Genomic DNA, 19,460 nt, shown 5'->3' with positions numbered 1-19,460 from the left:
CCTTGGGATCTTGCCAAGTCGCAATTGATCCAGGATCGAATGCTGGAAGCATTCGGGGAGAAGGAATCACACCTTAGTAGTTGGTTGTATAAACGACCACTAGAATGCTCGTGATTGTATACTTAGGTGCACTGTTTGTACTTCTTTACTCAAGGAACTAATTTAGTTAAAAAAAATGCTTCAGGTTAAAAGCCTGGAGGGAGAGGCAGTATCAGTAACCTCCGACTGTGTGCCTGACCCTATCCAAGGGGGTTGTTAGCCGCGCCGGGTACGTGGACCGAACCCGCCGCGAGAGGTCTCTCCGTGGGTGCTACTTAGAGAAGGAGGACGCTTGGGCGCCAGGGGAGGCTCTGGCCGTAAATCCCTTGCCTCCGGATCCTGCACAAGAGGCCGACGTGACTCGAGATGGGTTCTCGAGGCTCACATACTAGTTAACAGGCGGAACTTGGAATAGCGATCCCTGAGGATTCCTGGAATAGCTTTCGGGCAGGTTATTTGATGTATTCCAAAGATTGATAAATAAAGATCAAATGTTGAAAAGGAACTTGTTTGACATTGTTTTTGTGTGTCAGTGCGCTTAAGTTACATGAAGGAACCAGTGATTAATTTGGTTAATTAAGGAAGCTGTTTTTGCTTGTCAAACTAAATGTGGTAGGTAATTAGATAACTAAAGCAACGCGAGAAAAGCGCGGTGGATGAGACTTCCGTCCACGGAAGGGTGGTCCCGGTTGGCCGAGAACTTTTGTCAAAAGGAATTGATAGTGAGGTAACTTCCTAATGGGCTACTTAGACGTGTCCTATAAGTGGATAGGGGGACACGTTATAGTTGGTATTAGAGCAAACCAACAGGATCTAATAATTACAAGGAAACTTAATGAGGGGAATAGAGCAATGTTGCCGTTAAGAACATTTCCTTACTTACTTTTGGATACTGACCTGCAAAGTCACGAAGCATGGAACAAATTCTTAGTGTTCCAGGTTATGTTTATGACTGCAATGCATGCTTCGAATTATCGACGGAGGCTAGGCATGATTAATATTCTAGATCGTATCTACAATCCTTCACCCCTGTACATGGAACGGAGATGGATGGGTGAATCAGGAATATATTACATAGCAGTCTACCGACTTGCGTATCTTTAGACCAACTTGAAGAGAATCGTGGATTGAGGATTTAAAGATAGTGAAGCTGTTCATCTTTGTCGAGGCTCATGCAAATGCAACCCTACATGTCGGCAGTCGGAAGGTCAGGCAGAACAAGTATGTGTACGAGGAAGTGACTTGAATAATCCTTGCCAACCGAATCAAGGTGCTGGGACGTTACGAGAAGAACGAGTATCAAAGGAAGGGATACCCCAAGCTTCCTATGACCTATCAATTCCTGAAAATCCATGACCCCGCTCCATATTATTACTCAGTCCCCGTAGCCGAATGTAACACAATCCTATTTTCCCCAAACTGATGTACCAGCTTGTTCTACCTTCCCAAAATAAATGTACTAGAAAGAGCTATGCCCACATGAATGAATAAGATTTTTCTTTATCATTGGCTATCATGGCCGTAAGTATTGGTAAAGGAGTTATGTGATTAAGTCACTTGGCTAAAAGCTGGACTGGGCATGTTAATGTAGTGTGAGAAACGTTTAGCAAGTTTTTAACATAAAGAATCTTATTGCCCAGGCACAACCTCAAGTGCAGATTCCTAGTCCGACCCTTGCACTAAGTACGGTTGTAATTCAAGAGAATAAGTTCCTTCTCAAACAAATCAAGCCACCTGAATTCGATGGTAAGGGAAGGACCGTACAAACTGACGTCGAGGTCTGGATCAAATCCATGGAAGATTATTTCGAGGCAGCAGGTACTGCACTCGCTAACCAAGCTATGCTCGCCAAACTGAAGCTTACCGGCGAAGCAAGACTTTGGTGGAAACAATGGTGCAGAGACCAAGGGATCTTGGAAGGGTTAGTTACCTGGGAGAAGATTAAAAAAGCTGTGCGAGGGAGATATCTACCACTTGTCTACCACACACAGAAGATCAATGAATTCTATGAATTAAAGCAACTCGGTATCCCTGGATGCGTATTATTCAAAGTTCGTCTCTCTCTTAAAGTACAGGCCACAAATGGACATGACACAACATGTGTCAAAGTTTTGTGCCGGGTTAAATCCACCCATAAACACCCTCTTGGAGTCAATGCCTCCAACAGATGTGCAAGGCGCACTCATTCGAGCTACACCGATAATACAGGAGGTGCAGACCAAGCCAAGGAATAATAGGACTTGGTCTTACAGGGATCAAAACAAGGGAATGCTTAGATCTTAGACCAAGAGAGCGCAGGGCCAAAACCAAGGACAAAGAAAGAAAGCTAGGGTGAACAATGTCAACAACTTTGCTCCTACACAAGGTAATGGCCGCAATCTTCGTTGCTTCCATTGCAACAAGCCTGGTCACTTTAAAAGGCAATGTCCTAAGCTTAGCAGAGGACAACATCAAGGGCCATTCCAAGGAGCCGCCCATGGCCAAGGAGCCACCATCAGGGCCAGAGGGAGAACCTCCAGTGTTGCCAACAAGGAGCTGGGTGATGAAGAAGGCCCATCCATGGAAGCTGACATTGAGAGGGCAACGATTCATGCTGCTCTTCACAAGAAAGGCCCGAATCGCCAATTCTTGGTGATTCAAACTTCATCGGATTATCAAGGTAGAAGTTTCAAAACCTTGATTGATTGTGGCAATACACATTCCTTCATTTCACCAGTCTGTGCAAAAAGATTAGGAATAGCCACAAAAGATACACCTACCTTACTTGTGGAATTAGCAAATGGTCGTGAAGTCTCATGTACCACGCAAACTGCTAAGGTGGAATTCCTACTGGGTGGAAAGTTGACTTTGGTTAGATTCAGGGTAATGAACCTAGGTATCCATGAATGTTTGCTTGGTATGGATTGGCTAATACCCAATGATGCCCACATTCACTGTGGAAAGGGCCAAGTCTCCTTTCAAAATTCTGAAGGGGAACTAGTTACAACTCAAGGAGAGGCTGGTAAGCCAAAAATTCAGGTGGCAAAAGCAACACGGATAATAAAAGGAGTTACAAAGTAAATCCACTAAGGGAAACAAAATCCACTATGGAAAAACATAAGATCCACTATGGGAAACATAAATTCTTCAAAACAATATGTCATAGTTATTGTTGATGGCAGAAGCATCTTCTTCTTCTTCTCTTTCATTCATGAACTAATTCTGATGAACCAATGATGCCTAGAGCATTGTTGTTCATCTTTTTTCACTCCTTTCAACGAACCCGTCTTCATCATCTTCCTTCTTGTTATCTGCATCTCTTGCAATCATCCTCAAACAAGTCCCACAAGTCCTTCCACATAAGGTGGTACATGGTCTTCTCCTTCCAAGCATGAAAGCCTTCTCCATTGAACTTGGCTATTTGCTCAAGTTCTGCCATGTTGATCAGCTTCAAATAGTTGAGATAATACTAGAAAGTGAGTTGCCCAAAAACACAAGTAGATTAGTGCCAAATAACACCATTTGAGTATCAATATATACTATGCTTGAAGATTTGAAATCTTTATGTTGAGCTTGATGTTGCTAATGATTTCTCCCCTTCTTTCCGATTTGATGGGAAAGAACTTGCTAAAAACTGAGTGAATCACCAAATCAAAGTTGCAGGAACTTCCTTGAGCCAAGAGGGGTGTGAAAATGAAGTGAGAAGAAAGCTTGAGGTGGAATGGGTATGGAGCCTTGGTCTTCTCCTAAATCTTTTTGGATGACTTCTAAGCTTACTTGGGCACTTCCAGATTTGTAGTGAGCTCCAAAGAGTGTAGCTCAGTGATTAGAATCACTATTGATGATAATAGTAAGACAAAGTCAAGTTTTCAAGTTTTTGGCTATGACTTCCAACAAACAGACAGCTAGGGTTTTGCTTTGTGTGAACAACAGAGAAAGAATTTTGGGGAACCCTCTTGGGTGAGGTTAGCTCACTTGGGGGGCTACCAAAGCCCTATGGTGGTAGCCAGGATTGTGTCGTGTACTATTCGGGATGATGCACGAATGGTTGCACAATGAAAATTGTGCCAAATCCGTAAAGAACGGCAATGTCAGGTGCTGTCATCAGTTGTGTTAGGATTTGAGGTGCTAAGACGATGCAAATTGACCTATAGAATAATTCTCCAGAAGGGTATGCCTGAAATGACCTAATTTTCTCACACTACCTCCTCCAAGATTAGTAGGTATGAGAGTCTATAGGCACACACAAGGACAACAAGTAATAATTTATGCAATGCTGGGCAACAGAGACCCCAATGTTCTACTATAAAGTCACATAGAGATCCTTATTGAGTTAGAGAACACTTCTTCAAAAGGATGCTTGATGAGATTTGACTTGTGGAGGAAGATCCAAGAGCTCAAAGCAAGGTAGGTGTAGTCTAGCTATGGCAGACATGAAGGTCAAGATGAAGTTGAAGTTGAAAATGGAAGCTAGATGTAAACTGAACAGAGATGACCAAAGATGAAGAGAGACTAGGGAAGCAGTGTATGGAGCTATGCCATGCTTAGGTGGGATCTAATACCATGTGAAAATCATGGATATATAGCATGGCTATGGTAGATGAAACACAAAGAAAATGTTCATGATGACATAGATTAGAGAGACCAATTGTTACTCAAGTGAATTAGGTTCCAAGGTCAAAGCTTGGACTCATAAACACAGTCTTGAGTATGACACTAACTATGACTGAAAGGAAAAAGTACAATGACATTACATTGAAAAAGTGAACCAAGTACATCATTATATAGTCTCTAATCTTTCTCCACTCTCATCACTATGCATGTGGGATTCAGGACATCTCTTCCTGGAGCATACATCATTTGTCATTTCTCAACATATTCATCATCGCCGGTGGATGATTTGGAGGAGTGGACTTCCAAGTTGGAGTCCTACTTTGTTATTTTCCCTAGATCAGATAACCAAAAGATTCACTTTGCTACTCTTCACCTTGAGGGTTTTGCTCATACACGACGGAGGTATATAAAGAGGAAAAATAAATAGGTTGATAATTGGGAGGAATTCAAAGGTAAGATGGCTTAGGTGTTTATATCTTCCATTGAGAAAGAAAAGTTGACAAGAAGATGGTATTAGTTGGACCAAAGAAGCCTATCACTTAGAGAGTATACAAATCAATTTTTGAATCTTACCATGTATGTAGAGAGTGTGAGTGATGAATCTGCAAAGTTGCATAAGTATATCTATGGTGTGGAGCCTAATTTGTCAACTAATGCTATGGCCCAAAGACATGCCACACTATTCCATGCTATTGAGCTAGCTAAGAGATATGCTTATAAGTATAGGAGGGATAGTTCTATGCAAGCTTCTTTTGTATAGCAAAGGGTTGTTGTTAAACATGATAATTATTGGTGGAAATTATGGAGGTGTCAATATCTCATTTAGTAGTCCCAAAATCCCTACATACCCTACTTTCAATGCCTCAAGACAACAAAGTTCTTCAAAGTCAGTAATCAACCATAAAGTGGAGCCTAGGCAAGGTGACAATAGACCTTAAATCCCTACATACCCTACTTTCAATGCCTCAAGACAACAAAGTTCTTCAAAGTCAGTAATCAACCATAAAGTGGACCCTAGGCAAGGTGACAATAGACCTTAGAATAATTCAACAAATAATGCCAAGTCTATACCTATGGATCTTTTCAAGAAAATAAAAGAAAAGGGTATATGCTTCAAATGTGGTGAAAAGTACACGGTTGATCATGCATCAGAGTACAATTTTAAGAATGCCAAGGCTAAGGTTATAATAAGATAGTACTTTGAGGATGGGGATAATGAGGTTGTCGATGAACCAATAGTGAGTGCACAAGCTGAATTTGAAGAGCATGATGAGGATCTTGATCCTGATTAGTGTTATGAGGTTACGAATGGATTTCCATTTGGCCTTGGTAGGTATATTCTTTTTTATCATAGTGGGATAGACCTACCTCTTGTCAACATTACCGTTTGTTCTATTTTCATGGATGCTTGGATGGGTTAAAGAGTCCTAGTACACTTTGTATGAAGGGTACCATTCATGGAAAGGATGTGTTTATCTTGATAGGCAGTGGAAATATGCACAGATTTGTTAAGGGACATGTTACATTGCTTTCACTGATTTATAGCAACCCATAAGAGTACAAGCAGGTAATGGAGAAGAGGAAATCATCACTCAAATGTGCCCATAGGTTCCCATATAGTTAATTAAAAATTATGAAGTACGAGTGAACCTAATTGCTTTGGAAATGGGACCCATTGAAATTATACTTGGTTGTGATTAGCCAATAACTTTAGGGAAGAATACTGTGGATTTTTTACAATTGTGTCAAGATTGTGGGAGAGAAGGAAGGAGTCTCACTTGTAGCTTTCTTGCTTGCACAATGGGGGAATACACACAGAAGTGGAGGCTGAAAACGGTTTTTCTCTTCTTAGTTGTGTAAGCCAAAAAGAACTCAAGTACAAAGAAATAGAAGAACCCTATATATGGGTCTCAAACCAAACTTAACTAACTAAGGTGGCATACTAACTGAGCCACGAACTAGAGTAGATAAGGATAGCTATCATGTAGCTATTATTCATGGGTGGTGTACCAACCGCATCTAACTGACACGTCGATGACATAAATGCACAACGGTCACCCTGGCGTATCACGAGTGGAGCTCGATATCTCAACAAATTGTACATGGAGTTTGCCATTGGTGGGCAGCCTATCCATCTATGGGGAATCCCAAGTAAATTTGATTTTCAGCTTATCAGCATTAAACAACTCAAGAAGGAGTACAAGAAGCACTCACAGATTTTTGTATTACACTTGAATAAATAGGTAAAAGATCAGTCCAAGAATTTAGTAGAGCATCTTGCTTTGAAAGCTTTACTTGAGGAGTACAAGGACTTGTTCGAAGTACCTACTTCATTGCTAAGAGAGAAGCATGTTGAGAATAGCAAATGATGCTTAACGTGAATGCCCGTAGAGGTGGGATGTGTGCCCAAAAGAGGCTTAGTATGAGAGATAGAAAATGATGTATGTTCTGGGAAGAGATATCCAAAATCCCATAAGCAGAATGGGGAAGAGTGGTACTACCCAAAAGCTATATAAGCATGTACTTGACACTCATTTCAATGCAATGGTACTTTCATTTTGTGTCACTCAAGATTGTGTTTATGAGTCCAAGCTAATCTATGTTGGAACCTAATTCACTTGAGTTACAATCCCTCACTTTGAAAATGTATCATGTGTTTAACTTGCGCCCATCATAGCCAACTAGCTTTAGATCTGTGTTTCTCAACATGGTATCAGAGCCATGGCTGAGCTAGTTAGCTAGTGTGTGCCCTTTCTCAATATCCTTCTTTATCATCTCCTCTATCCCTCAAAGCCATCTACCATTGCATACGAGATAAAGGAGCTCAAGACAGGAAGGATGGTCTTTAGCTAAAATTGGTTGGTGGCTATTATCAAGCAAGAGGGCAAGTTGAGGGATCTACTTCAGGCTTGGCTTGGAGCCTGCTTTGGAGGTGATAGGCAAGGGGTCTTCTTGAAACCAAGCATAGAGCTCTGTTGTTAAGAGTGATTTTGTGGGTTGTAGACCTCACGTGTGCTCTTGAGGTAGCTCTTGGGCAGCACCTTGCCTGACTTGCTGGTTTCATTGGGATCAAAGAACTTCACCAATCCATCCAAAAGGCCCATGTTGTCGGCATCAAAAGTGGTGGCAGAAGCGGCCCTATTGGCGGGTGTCTCCTCTGAGAGGGTGTCTCTCTCCTTCCACAGAAGAGGGGCGGCCAAGAGAAGGCTCAAGGTAGCAACAAGGGCTCTGCAAGTTGGATGCAACAGCTTTTGATTTTGTTGCAAGAGGAGGTCCAGGGGCAGATGAGTGTGGCCAATCTTTGTTGTCCTCGAAAGCTCATTTTCTTGATTGAAGCGCACCCCTGCATGTGGCAAAGTGACAGTATGCTTGTAGCAATCCCTGTAACACGAGTCCATAGAGGAGAGAGAGGTGCGTAGATGAGCCGATTCCGCAAAGGAGGCCATCCATGATTACCTATAGAACTGGAGAGGCCAAAAGATGGTTGAATCAGAGGAGTCCAAGGGCAGTACTACCGTTGGATGTGAAGTCTCAGATTATGGAGTATCTCAATCAGGTTGATGCAACATTGTAACTCCCATGATCTATATGTGTAAGCTAGAGTACTCTTAAGAGGATTCGTATATATCTCCTAACTCTGGGAAAAAGAAGTATGGCAAAAAACCAACACTCTTTGTACCGGAATCGTGTAAAGGAAAGAGCTATACAATGAGAAATGTGTTCGTCGTGCATGTCCAAAACACTGCAATGACTCAAATCCACAAGAATCCTAAATCCTATGTATTCCAATATCTATGTAATGACAAGCTACATCAATGTCTCTATTTGTATTCATCTCAAACTCACTAAGAAAAAGGACCTCACAAAGAAGACTAGAGCACAAGTCAAAGAGCATTATGAAGACCAAGAAGATTGAGGACATCACCAAAGGATGCCAAAGAAGAAAAAGGAAGATGAAGAAGATACCTTCCACTCTGTTGAAAAATTTTCCATAGTGGATCTTGTTTTCCATAGTGGACGTTGTAAAAACCCTACCAAAAATGTAAAGTTTCAAGTCTTAACTTGACTAGGCTACCAAAGAGCTAGTCTCTCGGGCCATGTTATCATGTAGGGGGGGCAAAAGGTAGGAAGGGTAGAGACTCATCATTTGAGAGGGGGTGTTGAGAATAGCAAATGATGCTCAACATGAATGCCCATAGAGGTTGGGTGTGTGCCCATAAGAGGTTTTTCCACAAGAGGCTTTGTATGAGAGATAGACAATGATGTATGCTCTAGGAAGAGATATCCAAAATCCCATAAGCATAGTGAGGAAGAGTGGTACTATCCAAAAGCTATATAAGCATGTACTTGACACTCATTTCAATGCAATGGTACTTTCATTTTGTATCACTTAAGATTGTGTTTATGAGTCCAAGCTAATCTATCTTGGAACCTAATTCACTTGAGTTACAATCCCTCACTTTGAAATTGTATCATGTGTTTAACTTGCATCCATCATAGCCAACTAGCTCTAGATCAGTTGTCGTGAAGCTATGCGAACACAGTGTGAAAAAGTATGGAATGCATCATCATCCGACTTCTTTATTGATCTAGAGAGTCAATGTGATCTGAGCCATTAGTACTAGTGTGAGTTGCATGGATTATCCGAAAATACTAGAATTTTGGATCATTTTAGCATATTTTTTATATTATTTATTGTAAAAATCTAAAAAATTTAGAAAAAGCTTTTAGATTAGGATGGCATGCAAAAAGCTAGTTACTTTTTCAATCAATTATGGGATTTTTACACTACAAGGATTTAAGCCTATAGCGACGCCGGGTAGTGATGCAGGTACCGGCGACGCTCCACAGGGAAAAAAAACAGGCCGAAACTGAGCACGGATTTATTTCACGTTTTTACATTTTGTGTTTTGAGAGCGAGAGCGAGAGAGAGAGCGACCATCGTGAGAGAGGGAGAAGAAGAAGACTTGCCGCCACCACCGCCACCGCCGCCGTTGTTCGTGAAGGAGAGGAAGAGCCTTCATCGTGAAGAGGAGCCGCCCCACAGTCGCCATATCTCATCGGTGAGTCTCCCTCTCTCCTTCTTTTGCTTGTTTAAGGTTTAAATCCCTTTCTCTTTTGCTTGTTTAGGAGAGGAAATGAGAGAGAAAGAGAGGGAGAGGGAGAGAAAGAGAGAGGGAGAGAAAGAGAAAGAGAAAGAGAAAGAGAAAGAGAAAGAGAAAGAGAGGGAGAGGGAGAGGGAGAGGGAGAGGGAGAGGGAGAGGGAGAGGGAGGGGGAGGAAATGAGAGAGGGAGAGAAAGAGAAAGAGAGGGAGAGGGAGAGGGAGGGAGAGTGCATTCTCTCTCTCCCTCTCCCTTTTGCTTTTGGAGAGTGTTAGGATATATTGTGAGAGGGAAAGGAAATGAGAGAGAAAGAGAGGGAGAGGGAGAGAGAGGGGAAGGAAATGAGAGAGGGAGAGAAAGAGAAGGAGATGTATACTCAAATGGATAGCTTTATGGAGATGTATGTCTACTCAAATGGATAGCTTTTGTCTACTCAAGATGTAGTCCACCTGTGTGTGTATATATTGGAAGGATAACATATCCATGATTATGGTAATGGTATGCACTTTGCTTTTTTTATGGGTACCATTACATCGACTCCTTAAGAGGGCTAAAAATTAGTCATACACTTTATAAAGTCTAATTAGGAGATTTAAGATGCATGATAATGGACTTATCGATAATGGTATGCAATGTGCTTTACCATGGGCCACGTACATTTGTGACTCTTTAAGATGGCTTAAAATTGATCATATCCTTCATAATGTCCAAGTAGGGGATCTAATTGTGATATGCATAATTCCTTGTTTTTGTATTAACTTTATAGGCATAACAAATTAGTAATCATGCCAACTAGTCAACGAAAGGACTAAAGGAAAATGATCCCCTAGCTAATGGTCATTATGGTACTTCATCAAAATGAACCCAAAAGTATTGCCATAGAAGAAGAATCCCTTAAATTGAGCATAGGATATTTTCTTCAAAGGTTATGACTATGAGTATAATTGATTGGAACAAATTTTATAACTATGGTACACACACACACACCCCCACACATGCACAAACATTTTTACTATTTGATATTGTCTTTGACATGGTAACCTTGTATTACATTGTTGCATTTGATGTCTTCCAATCATTACAATAAAAGTTGATAAATTTCATAGATGGCATTAATTTTTATACATGGACCTAGGACAAAAAAAACCACATTACTAAGATGCTTTTTGTTGAGATTGGTTTATTATTCGACTAAGAGATCCTCAATGATACTCATAAATTTTCTATACCATCAATGTTGATGTTGTGCTAGAAAGAATATATGAATATAAGGGTAAATGTACATAAGCATATAGAATTTACTTGACATCTTGATATCCCATAACTAGGGTGTACGCTGACACATATTGCTACTTTATGATATTACTTCACACAGCACACGCATACGCACACGATGGGACCTAAAATGGGCCGGCACTGGCTATAGCACTAGCCAGACCTCATGCTCATGACACACAAACACCCTCACAGCCTCGCGGACCAGGAGCGTCAATCTAATGCTAAAGGACAAACTGCCCTAAAGCTTAATCTATGCGTTTATAGTTTATAGTCCAACGTTTCCCTTTTTTATAAACTCCTTAAAGGGAGAATCCATACACATTGGCAATGCCACGATCACACGCATGGAGGCAACCTCTCGGTAGAAACACCGCAGCCCCACTACAGCTCTCCTACATCGCAGGGATTGGCCCTTTGATGCGCTGCTCAACATACAACACAATCGAACACAAACTCCTCTCTTTTATATTTCTCGTATTTCTAGGAGATATACCATGTGTCCTTACTTAACAGTCCCTTAGGAAACCGACCCTCTATCCTACGGCAAGGGATAATCTTACACTCTCAATCGTGGGTCAAAGTCCTAAGAAAACAATTGCTATGCAGTCCAAGAGCTTTTCCTTTGATACCATGAACCATGCATAGTGCATAATGTGAATGCTTTAGTGCACAAACAGAAGAAAATCAGCATTATGCCTCGTGCGAAACCAATCTTTTCATGATTTCCATGCTAGCGTTTATTTACTGAAACGAGGAGAGACACTGAGCCTTACGCTCATGCTGCCTTTTCCTTTATTTTAAAGCAATGACCTATAGGCATGATGTAACATATAAATCATATTTTACTTTATATTTTGACGTTTAACCTTCCCTCTCACCCTACCTTTTAATGTTTTGCATTCATTGATAGGTGAAAATGTCGTTTTATGTGTATTTCTTTATAAAGAAAGCGATAAACACGGACAGAAACATAGAAACAAGGGTAAACTGAGGCCAACCTCGTGCTTTACCTTCATTATACATTTCACAAACACACATGTAATTTTTTGGGATTTTCCTTTTACCGTTTCCTAATTTTCTCCCATTTAAAACCCATTTTCACCTTTTTGGTATTTTTCCTATATTTTCTTCAATAAAAAATGACTAGAAATTGAGATTGATTGTGGACTATGGCCCTTAGGTTCCTTGACAGCAAAAATTCAGGTTTTGTTGATGTTATATCTCATATTTCCCCTTTATTTTGTAAAAAACCCCATTTTACCCCTTAAATGTGTGTTTGACGGGTTTTATACTATTAATTTCAGCCATATCACTTATGATTTTCTGATTTTCAGAGCATAAATTGATCAACCTCATAGCAAACAACATTATGATGCATAATCAGCCCATGGGAACAATATTTCATCAACCAAATAGCATAAAAACTCATTTTTTCTTCATAAAAATTGAATTACCGCTTAGGCTTCATGTCTTGGGATCTCGATTTTGCTACGGGACTGTGGGTCAGCCCTCATTCAATGTCCAGCACCTTCACAATCAGCAATCTTCATGTCTTCATTGATCCCAAAGCAATCCGGTCTCATCGGGACAAGCTTTCCTCCACCATTCTTCATTTTCCTCTTGCACACAAGAATAGCCCTTTAGGGGAGAGAGAGGGAGGAGAGAGAAAGACTAAATCTAGTTCTTCTCATTCCCACAGCCATTTCACGGGTGAAGATAGGCGATAAGACCGGCAAAGAGGGAGAATATCAGGGGTATCATCGGTTGGATAGGGTGTTTGTAACCTGCCCCATCACCCCCATCATGAGAGAGGGCGCAAATTTCGGCATGATGTTGGTGCCTCCATCTCCACCTTCTTCATCTTCTCTCTTCATGTTTTTTGATAAGGGATGCATAAAATTTTTGAGGGGGGGTCCAAAGGCTCCAAAGGGCACCCCTTGTGGTCTTCTCCAATGTCTACCTTTTAATATCTTACCCCATTTGTGGCCATTTCCCCGTCCTGGCTCCGATTCGAGTGCTGTAAATTTATGCGCGTCCGGCTTGACATCTTGCATTGACCGGCAACACCTGACAACCCGCATGACAGCCTGAAAAATTATCAAAAATCCACAAGTGTCGCTCGGGCGCCTTTTAAAAGTCGTCTTTCACTTGGTGCTTAAAATCGTCCTAGCTGGAGCCGCCGCCTTCGATGTTAAATATTTTTTCCCTAATTTTAAATTTTTTGGAAAATTTTAGGTACATCCCGAGCTCAAAACTCCGCTCTCATTGGTGACCATGGGATAGGCCGACTCAGCCCGTCGAATCCCACAATAGATCTGCACAAAACAACCAAAGGAAGCATCAAGCTGATACAAAATAGATACATACTAAACACATCACAATGCTCACCCTACCCCCTGACAAAACCAAGGCATGACATCCACAAGGAGTAGGCCTAGTATAATCTGATAGAAGGTCCGAAGCTAGTCACTAACCGACTGCTCCAACACTGCCAAACTAAAAAGAACTATCAAAGAGGTCGCCCTAAGTGGTGGTTTGAACTACCTACCTAACTAAGGACAACTGAACCAGGAGCTCCTACTAGGCGAGGACTCCTATAGCCTGATCAAGAAGTATTTTCTTTCAGCACATTTCTTCTTTTAGGGTTTATTTTATTGACATACTCGGGCATGTAAAAAGGAGGGAGCTGAGCGTAGTGACCCAAGGAGAACAGAGCATCGGCCTCAGGTCCTGTCTCGGTACCCAAGAACCTACCAAGCCCTCGCAAGGCGACGCTTAATCCTTTTCTGACGCTCACTTTTATTTTCACTCCAACCTTCCTTATTTTCTTCTTTTCCAGCAAGACGCCACCCCTAGGAAGACAAGGCATCGGCCTCGGGTCTGACTCGTCCCCAGGAACCTACCAAGCCTTCGCAAGGCGATGATCAACTACTTATAAATTTTCCTTTCTTTTCTTTTCTATTTTTATAGGGGGTTAGGACCCCTTTTTACACACCTTTGTATATATTTATTTTCTTTTAAAATATTCATGGTTTCTTTTCATCATCATTATTTTCTTCCTCCGACAGGCTTCTCTAACTGCCTCACAACTAGCAAGAACTCCTAGAACGGCTGCCTAGCAAGCTAGCAGAACAGGGTCACTAGGACTACCTTCTAAAATAGGTATTTTGATGTCTAGCAATGTCTTTATCAGAGGCAAAGACTACTCAGACCTCCCGTAGACATATCTAACCTAAACCTAGGACTTCATGCCTTGGACTCCGGTCCCCAACATGAAAAGAAAAATCCCCCAACAAGTACACAGACACATATAACATAAAAACACGGTACTGGTAAAGGAAAGATATCACCTGGATAGGGCCACGAGAAGCTCCCGCGCAACAAAGGCTCCTTCCAAGCTCTTCTTTGAACCTGTCTAGCACAAACCTAAAACAAGAGACCATTAACCTCACCTGTACTAGACAGACAACTGGCCCTCTTGGCCTAACGAAATCTGGATGTAATATCCAAAGCAGCTAGACTTCCTAGCTTAAAACTAAATAGGTCATTTTAGTCCACATAATACTGATGTCCTTGGCATATACATCACACCCTATCAGCCTACCCAAGGTGCCAAAAATAGCATATCATACGTCGACTAACCCCATGCTACTCATGCAAGAAAACTTGGTCTTGTATTTTTTTTTCTTAGGTTTTTGTAGAGCTACAAGTCGAAGCCTTTCCACAAATAACTCATCAATAAGACCGATCCCTTCTTGGGCACTATGAGCTGAATGAACGGCCTCCATGGGCTCGCATGTTCCACATTTATTGCAATCTGAATAAACTGGTCATTCAACGGATGAGTGGCTCCTTTGGGAGAAAGAATCGTAGGTTTGTACTCATTTGAACCTCCCCTATTTGGGTTTTCACATAAATCAGTGCTGCGACCCAAACTAGGTAGAGATTCAAGCCTAGGCACCTCACATGGGTGTATCCCAAGGCAGTGCATATTGTCAGATGTATATCCAGTCTTATCCTCTTGGGGGTTCGACAAAATATATCCAGATGGGATCCTTGGTCTTGCATCCAACACTCTTGCCATACTTTTGGAGATTTTGGGTCTCCAAACCCATCTCACATTTCCCTTAATATTCTTGCATTCCCTCAATTTGCTACACTGGTCTAACGAACTCAATGCAAACTTATCCCTATGGCCAAATGGCCTCACATCCTTATGACTTTTGTGAAGCACAAATGGACTTTTAGCATTTTGCATCCTCTTTACAAAAGATGTCTTTACTTATTTACGTCCACACTGCAAATTTTTTTCCATAAGAACCATGCTTTCACTGAAGGGAACAACATCCACCCGAAAGCATGATTCCAACACCAAAGGTCTCTCAAGAGCCTTACTAGCAACAAAATTAGAACCACACACAGAATGCTTATCAACACTCATAGGCCCATTGGTTCTATCCATGTTGCCATCACAACTACCTCTCGTGGAAGTATTGCAAGCCCTAATGGGACTTACATGGTTTGGAACCTTTTCACTAAGAGGCATGTCATTACTACTCATAGGATGGCCATTTTCTGCTTTGAGATTTTCGCCACCAAGGTTCCCCTCATGGGCTGCCTTGGTATCAACAAGTGAGCTGTCTTCTTGCAGAAATGATTGGAAACTAGGATGCACTTGTACTGAGCGGGGAAAACTCCAAAATTTTTCCCAACATCTCTGAATATGACCCTCATAATCAATGGCATGCATTTTTGCTTCCCTTAATGACTTAGGATTCCGCTGTCCCACTTGGATTTGCATATTAATCTCCAAGCCATTCAGAAAGAGCTCACATAGCACATCATTTGGTAGTGCACTGGCTTTTCTTGGCCAAAGCCTAAGAGTACTATCAAAGGCTCTAGCATACTCTTTAACAGAAGGATAAGACTCCTATCTAAACTGCATAAGCTGCCCTAAGACCTGAAATTATAGGAAGCTTCTTTTCATACTCATCTAGAAATCTATCACAAGACTCCTCAAATGATTTGATTGACCCTCTTGGGAGGCTCCAGTACCATTTCCTTGCCTCTCCCTTTAGAGTACTTGGGAATACAAGCATCCGATGTATATCGTTGAACCCACTTGCAATGAAGTTAGGTCATATTCTCTTAAATGAATCATCGGATCCTCATTTGGCAACCCATAAAACACTGGGAGATCCCTATAAAGAGGAGGACATTTGGTCCTCACCTTTGGGATCAACACCAGGTCATTAAAATTTTCATATTCATCATGATCTGGGTCCAGCCTCTTAGGATCTTTAACCTCTTCCAACCCCACCCTTTTTGGTGTAGGGGGGTTAATACCCTCATTGACATCCCTTTCTGCCAACTCATTGAGTGGTCTAGGGAGTCCTATAAGTTTCAACATGTCATTTTGATCCCCTCTTAGAGGATCTTCCATACCTTTCTCTTTAAAAGGAAAGTCCATAACAGGTTTACATAAGAGCTTTTGGTCCTTATCTAAAGCAGATTTATCATTACCACTTCTTAAAACTTGGGAACCGTGCCTTTTAAGCAAAGGTTTTCCCTTGACAGCTAGCGATTCTAACATCCTTGTGATGCCTACTATGTCGTCATGGTGGCCCATTACACGGGATATTTCAACCACAAACATATTTCATCGTATATCAACACTTTCCCATGGCATTATGGCCTTAGCATGATGACTTGTTGATGCCATGACTACCATAGTTTCCAACATGCTTGTTTCATGCCCTCTAAGTTGATGGATGGTTAAACATGATTTCATTTGGATAGAGATCACACCAAGGCAAACCTCGACCCATGCCATCGTACTAGAGGATGGGGTAACCACTGATTGGCTGCTCTTTTCATCACATAAATTATCTTCTGCAGAGGATTCATACTCTACATAACTAACTAACTCCATTAGTAAGTTTTGTATAGGGAAAGCCAAGTTTTTCCATCCTTGAACAAACCCCGTTTTATGGATAATTTAGGGTCCCTTGAAACCCTAGATTCGAAAACCACCACTTATAGGTAGCTCCCGACAGACGCACCACTGATGGGACCTAAAATGGGCCAGCACTGGCTATACCTCATGCTCATGACACACAAACACCCTCACGGCCTCGCGGACAAGGAGCGTCAATCTAATGCTAAAGGACAAACTGCCCTAAAGCTTAATCTATGCGTTTATAGTTTATAGTCCAACGTTTCCCTTTTCTATAAACTCCTCAAAGGGAGAACCCATACACATTGCCAATGCCACGATCACACGCATGGAGGCAACCTCTCGGTAGAAACACCACGGCCCCACTGCAGTTCTCCTACATTGCAGGGATTGGCCCTTTGATGCGCTGCTCAACATATAGCACAATCGAACACAAACTCCTCTCTTTTATATTTCTCGTATTTCCAGGAGATATACCATGTGTCCTTACTTAACAGTCCCTTAGGAAACCGACCCTCTATCCTACGGCAAGGGATAACCTTACACTCTCAATCGTGGGTCAAAGTCCTAAGAAAACAATTGCTATGCAGTCCGGGAGCTTTTCCTTTGATACCATGAACCATGCATAGTGCATAATGTGAATGCTTTAGTGCACAAACAGAAGAAAATCAGCATTGTGCCTCATGCGAAACCAATCTTTTCATGATTTCCATGCTAGAGGATTCAACATTGCCGTGGAGAAATCGGAAGAATATCTTCTATTTTCAAGTGCCAAGATCAAGGTGAATCTTTTCGCTTCCTATTCTATTAGCTTGAGGTTCATCCCCAGTATATCTATCCCTACCGGTTCGTGTCAATACCACGAGCCTCTTTTAACCATTCCCTTATGAATCAAATTGAAGAGATGTTATTTCAGGAAAAGTTTGCTTTACCGACGACAGCCGGGACGTACCCAATTTCAAGCTCCGGAAGGTCCTCCGTAATCTTCTTACTTGGAATGTCAAATAACGAATTGATTAACATTGGTCATGGGCTATGACAATACAGCAATTCCGGTTCATCCGTTAGAAAAGCATGTCACGAAATTGACAAGCAGCGCCTCGGATGTGTCCCGCGCCTTCCTTAGACCATCGTATCGAAATGAGGACCACCTGCTGGAGCAGAATAAGCATTTAAAACACTTTTTTGATACTTTCCTCCCTGCATCTGTTTATTTACTGAAACGAGGAGAGACACTGAGCCTTACGCTCATGCTACCTTTTCCTTTATTTTGTTGATGTTATATCTCATATTTTGTTGATGTTATACCTTTTCCTTTATTCAGGTTTTGTTGATGTTATATCTCATATTTCCCCTTTATTTTGTAAAAAACCCCATTTTACCCCTTAAACGCGTATTTTACGGGTTTTATACCATTAATTTTAGCCATGTCACTTATGATTTTCTGATTTTCTGAGCATAAACTGATCAACCTCATAGCAAACAACATTATGATGCATAATCAGCCCATGGGAACAATATTTCATCAACCAAATAGCATAAAAACACATTTTTTCTTCATAAAACTTGAATTACCGCTTAGGCTTCATGTCTCGAGATCTCAGTTTTGCTACAAGACTGCGGGTCAGCCCTCATTCAATGTCCAGCACCTTCACAATCAGCAATCTTCATGTCTTCATTGATCCGGAAGCAATCCGGTCTCATCCTGACAAGCTTTCCTCCACCATTCTTCATTTTTCTCTTGCACACAAGAATAGCCCCTTAGGGGAGAGAGAGGGAGGAGAGAGAAAGACTAAATCTGGTTCTTCTCATTCCCACAGCCATTTCATGGATGAAGACAAGCGATAAGACTAGCAAAGAGGGAGAAGATCAGGGGTATCGTCGATTGGATAGGGTGTTTGTAACCTGCCATCACCCCCATCATGAGAGAGGGCGCAAATTTCGGCGTGATGTTGGCACCTCCATCTCCACCTTCTTCATCTTCTCTCTCCACGTTTTTTGATAAGGGATGCATAAAATTTTTTAGGGGGGGTCCAAAGGCTCCAAAGGGCACCCCTTGTGGTCTTCTCCAATGTCCACCTTTTCATATCTTGCCCCATTTGTGGCCATTTCCCCGTCCTGGCTCCGATTCAAGTGCTGTAAATTTCTACGCGTCTAGCTTGACATCTCGCATTGACTGGCAACACCTGACAACCCACACAGCACTCTAAAAAATTATCAAAAATCCACAAGTGTCGCTCGGGCGCCTTTTAAAAGTCATCTTTCACTTGGTGCTTAAAATCGTCCTAGCTGGAGCCGCCGCCTTCGATGTTAAATATTTTTCCCCTAAAATTTGGATTTTTTGGTAAATTTTAGGCACATCCCGAGCTCAAAACTCCACTCTCAGCATACGCACACACACACACATGCATGATTAATGCATATTATGATATATATGTAACATTGAGTAGAGCCCCTCTAAGATACTCAAAGCCCTCTAGTGCAGTTGTAT

The sequence above is a fragment of the Lygodium microphyllum genome, chromosome 15 (genome assembly GCF_053477565.2).
Source record: "Lygodium microphyllum isolate KBCC chromosome 15, Lygodium_microphyllum_v1.1.10, whole genome shotgun sequence".
Lineage (NCBI taxonomy): Eukaryota > Viridiplantae > Streptophyta > Polypodiopsida > Schizaeales > Lygodiaceae > Lygodium > Lygodium microphyllum.
This window is presented reverse-complemented; position numbering follows the sequence as displayed.